The 5,572-nt window shown below is 30.7% G+C and overlaps 1 pseudogene; it reads right to left on the reverse strand.

Moving 5' to 3' along the window:
* Positions 1-302: 302 nt before the first annotated feature.
* Positions 303-2,387, reverse strand: LOC110634203 (isoeugenol synthase 1-like; annotated as a pseudogene).
* Between the last annotated feature and the right edge of the window lie 3,185 nt (positions 2,388-5,572).

A 5,572-nucleotide genomic window follows, 5' to 3' on the forward strand; every position in this document is an offset into this window, starting at 1 on the left:
TCATTGGAATTGTAATAAAAAAAATTCTCATGAGTTTTAAGATAGCAAGAGAGTAATTAATAGCAATTGTGAAATATATATTTTGATTCATGCTTTTCTTTCCTCAAATTTTTATTTTTGTATTTTTTTGTTGCATTTATTTTTTTAAATTTTTCCTAGATGAACATGTCAATAATATAAAAAAGCTAAATTAATTACTTCGATAAATTCACTTCAAAAAGATAAAATAAAATAAAATAAAATCATAATATTTCAAAAACTTGCATAAAACCTTATTTCAATGATAATGTACAAATCCACAATGATATAATATATAGATAATATCATAATTTTATTCTATAAACTTAACAGCCACCCAATGCCCACATTAACCGAAACCACATCCACTGCTGCATCGAAATTGCATTTTAAAACACCACAATTTGGAGGCTTCCATTTGACAATATGGGAAACAGGTGAAACACTAGAAGGATCAAGCGGACAATGAGCCAATTTCCAATCATGCAAGTCACAATCTTATTCAACATCCATGTAATGGCACTAAAAAAAAAACACACTTTTTTCGGTTTGTATTATTGTTACGACGATCAAGAACTTAGTAGTAAGATTTTAAGCCTCATGCAAATGCTGCTCGTTTGGGCTTAGGGGTATTAATCAAGCATAGATCGAGGAGGCTATCAACTGGAGTGTACTTGTGATCAGGATATAACTTGGAGGCCTCCAGATCATCTTCTGTGAGTTCAAAGCTCATCTGATCACCTTTGATGAATATGTTGTGCAGGATTGATACTGGGATGTTTTCTGGGAAAGTTAGGGCTGCAACCAATGAAACAGTTAATGATCATTTAGTTACTATATTCAGGCAAAAAAACAGTTCAAAAATTTCAGTTTCTGTATATCCATCAGAAACAAAGTTTCTTGATTAATAGATCTTACTCTCAGAAAGCTTGACAATTTCTTCCTCAGGAACTTGAATCTTTTCGAAAGTTCGTCCAGTCTTTTTCTCCCAAGAAGATATTAAATCTAACTGAGACACAATATTTCCTGGTGGCTGGTAGATTATAACACGGTTGGCCACCCTTGGATCTGTTGCTGCTCTCACTGTATAAGCTGCAATATCTTCCTCATAATTCAACACAGCTTCATGCCAAGGCAAAACCAAGATGTTTTAGTGTACACATAGATTAATATGCCAAATATGTTTTAATTTTGATAGGCTAAAGCTTCAAATTCTTGTATTTGTTCCTGGTATATAGGTGTTCCATTGTTAACAGTCTCTATTTTAGCTCAGGAGTTTGAAAAAATCAGTGAAACCTTACATAGTTATTATTATTTTTTTTTGGTACATATGGCCCTGATAACTCTAATGCCATTGAAGTATTGTTATCTTATATAGTTATTATGATTTTTCTTTTCTTATCAGAAACCTTGGAAAGAAGACAAAATAAAAATAGTAAAAGACTGAGGCAGATTGCTACTCACCCTTAGCGTCACCTCTTGCCATAAACAACAAGCTGGTCGGGCTTTTCATGTGGATGTAGGAGGTAATCAATAAAATATGCAGCAAATGAGTTTGCAGATACGCAAGTGTATGGCACTCCTGCCGCTTCCGTTGCCCTTCTGATTCTCCGTTTATTGGCTAGGAGAGCTTCAAATGGTGGCAGCCCACTCAATCTGTCCACTTCGTTACCAAATTCTGAAGGAACAAACCTCTGAACATATATATTTTGTACACATAATGAATTAATGATCATTTCATCAATTTGTGCAGATAGATTATGTATTTGAACAACGGTTGGAAATCAACAAAAACAAAAAAATAATAAAAAGTACCCTTATATTGCCTGCTTCTGTCATGGCAGAGATAATTTTGAGCTGGTCAAGGTGTTGAGGAACAGCAAGAGTGGAAATCACCACATCTACTTGTTTAAGTACTGAAACAAGCTTCTCATGCTCCTCCAATTCTCCCTGTAATTAAGTTGCTTTTTGCATAAATTAGATTAAACATGTCAAATCATATAAATAAAATGTAGAGAATTAATTAATGGATATATACTTGAAATACAGTGACACCCAGGGACTGGAATTGCTTGTGAATTTGTAGCTTTGAAGAAAAAATATGCTTTCGTTTGAGTGGGCGAACATAAGCATAGGTAGAATGACCCATGGATAAGCTTGCCTTCACCATGTATTCTCCTAGATACCCAGTTGCTCCAAATATCAGAATCTTGCTTTTCTCTGAATCCATTGCCTTCCTTCCTTGTACTTAATTAAGCTATGTACATATGCATGCAGAACTTTTATTTGACCCTTCTATACATGCAGAAGCAGAACAGCCTCGTAGAAGAAATTTATAATATATTTCTGTAGCACTAAAAAATATCACTTCTCACATAGATACAAAATTACAGTTGTTAAGGAGGAGTGGGTTTCATGTATCGTGTGCGAGCATGTGCTTGAATAATCTCTTCCTCCTGATGAGTATTGCCTATATGTCACTGAGAGGTTATTCAGTGTACTAAATGTACAAAAGGACTAAATTTTGTGTTTAAGAGAGTATTATATTTTAATATTCTCTATGCATTCAATAATTAGTCCATGATGAGTGTCGAATCCACTAGAAATAAAATTAACTGAAATCACCAATTATGAAATATTTTTTGTATTACGTGGTAAATCCAAGTCGAACCATAGAGACTGAATTATTAAATTTCGTGCACTTGTGTAATGGAAAAAGAAACAAAGGTTGGGGGAGGGGGGGGGGGTAATTCACAATCCAAAGAAGAAATCAAAAATCCAAAATTAAGATCTAAAAATAAGAAACTCTCCAATTAAACAAACTTCAGTCCAAGGTAATTCGCATTCCAATGCATTGCTTTGATCATAGATAAAAGAAATATAATTATATCTTATTGAATACTTAACGTAGATTTACCAAACAACGAGGTAAACCCCTGACTTCCTTATACTCATCAATTTGAGCCCAGTACTCTTATTGACTTTAATTATTAACTGAGTTGGTATTAAGCAATCCTCATCAAATTAATAACTGCTTTAAGAAAAGGAAGTAGTTAAGCTGAATAACAATTTATGAAGCATAAATCATTTTATCCACTCTATTATTTCCTTAGATTATTATCGAAAACTTGGATCATAATCAATAAAACCTAATTGCTACTCATGTTCAATCTTACACAACAATTACGGATTATGAAGATGAATTAGCAATTGATCAAATCAAACAATTAACTAATAGGCCTTTTTAGCAAATCATTCAACAGATAAAAAATAATTAAATCAGAAAATAATAGATATTTAAAAAGACATAAATTAAATTAAGAACCTGATCTCACAAATCACACATAAGAACTTGAATCCTTGAACTGAATAAAAAACTCAGCCACTCATGTTTATGGCTTACAGAAAAATAAAGAAAAATAAAGAAGAAATCTAAAAAGAGAATGGAGAATGAAAGTCTTCAATGGAGAACGAAGGTCTGAATTGGAATGCTCTTAGCTGCTGCCCAAAGATGTATTTATACTAAAAAAACGTAATCCCAAAGATAGGAACCAAACCAAACTAGGAAAGGTTTTGAAATTCAAGATGTAGATTTTCAGCCTGCATTCACGTTTTTAGAATCAAGGCAGATTTTCAGTGACTTTCTTTCCGAATCTGCCTCTGTCCTCTTCAGGAAAGTTGTAGCCCTATTTCTTAGCTTTCCAATGGGTACTAATTCGCCCAAATCCGAGGTCTACAGCCCAAGTTATGGGCCAAAAACTGGGACTGGTTTAGACAGATAGTCCAGCCCATAGTGACCACTTCATTGCTGTTTTTGACAATTAAAATGGCCTCATCTCACGTCCATCCCTTCATAGAAGTTGTAGAGGTGGCTCTTAAGGTTCAATTGGGCATGGGCTTGCTTCATTTGGATGTCTGAAACTCCAGATATAAAATAAATACTGAAACTGGTCATGACACATCAAGTCTGGGCTTTTGCAATAGATCCATAGCTCATTTTGTCAATCTTGGAGACTGATTTGGGCTTTGGTCCCTCTTTATCATTTGAAGTGCTCTATCTTAGCTTTTCAATGGATTAAATAACACTTAATTTGGAGACCCACAACTTTAGAAACACCTAAAAAATACAACAAAGGTCAAATGCTGAAAATTTTTCCATTTAACACAATTATTCCACAACTACCTAAAAATATGCCTAAATGATAAATATATTTTAACCAACTGAATTAAACATAAAAACACACTAAAAATACTAAATGTAATGGAAGTAAAATTAATAAATTATGCACTTATCAGTCCATGTCACTTATTCCTAGTCAAACTCATGTAAAGATTTTTTTAGCATAGTTGTTGAAATTATTATTGAGAAAAATATTTTTTTAAATATATTTATTAAAAGATATTAAAAATTAATTTAAAATTAATTTTGATATATTCTAATCATAAGAATATTAAAATAACAAAACAAATATTTTCAATATTTAAAATAATAATTTTTTTTAAAATAATTTTAACCCTTCAACCTCAACGCTAAACAAGCATTAATACTATAGGCCATCTCTATTAATACTATGGGCCATCTCTTGTCTATATATACTTGACATGTACATCTTGTGAATGGTTACTAAAACTTATTTCACATGGCATCAAAGCCTTTTTGCCTTACGACCATTTGTCCCAAAATATCTTCTAGCCAGATGTTATTTCACACGTACTAGGGAACCAATTTCTTTTTGCAAGAAAAACCACATGTACCGTTACTCAACAATGTGCACACCTAGCTACTGTATTCATTTCTTGCACATGTTTATTTACATATATAAACACAACTTGATATATATGCGTGAACTTTCTCTCTATTGCTTTCATTCATATAAATAAAATGCAGCATTTATAAGCATATGAAATAATCATTCTATATAATATACTAGCTAATTGTTTGTGTTGTGCATATCATATTTAAAATTTTATTTTTTATAATAAAATTTTAAATTATTTTATTAACTTTAAAATATATTATTTTTAAATTGTTATAATGAAATGAAGTGAAATATTAAAAAATTTTAAAAACATAAATAAGAATTTTTTTTATAAAAAATTAACAATTAAATAATATTTCTAATATTTTAGTCACATCAATATATGTATATATTAAATCCGAAAAATCCTAATTATAATTTTGTTTAATGATCTCATTTTAAATTATATTATCAATTCCTCGAAAAAATTGGTTCAACAAATTATGATTCAACTAACATTAGTGAAAATCTATTCATCAATTTTATAATGTATAACATTTAGTGAACATATTAAGGAGTTGTAATAAGAATGATCCATGATAAAAATGCATGCATATTTATGAAATGTATGAGTATGAAAGAAAAAGAATATTATTACTATTTTTGATAAACCGAAAAAACAAAATAATAAATATTTTAAAAATTACTTAATTATGGAGGCTTAAGATTTGACAATAATCGTTAAAGAAAATAATCATTTAATCATGAAAATTGATGTAACAATGGCAAAAATAAAGATACTTAAAAGAAAAATA

This window comes from Hevea brasiliensis, chromosome 6, assembly GCF_030052815.1.
Source record: "Hevea brasiliensis isolate MT/VB/25A 57/8 chromosome 6, ASM3005281v1, whole genome shotgun sequence".
Lineage (NCBI taxonomy): Eukaryota > Viridiplantae > Streptophyta > Magnoliopsida > Malpighiales > Euphorbiaceae > Hevea > Hevea brasiliensis.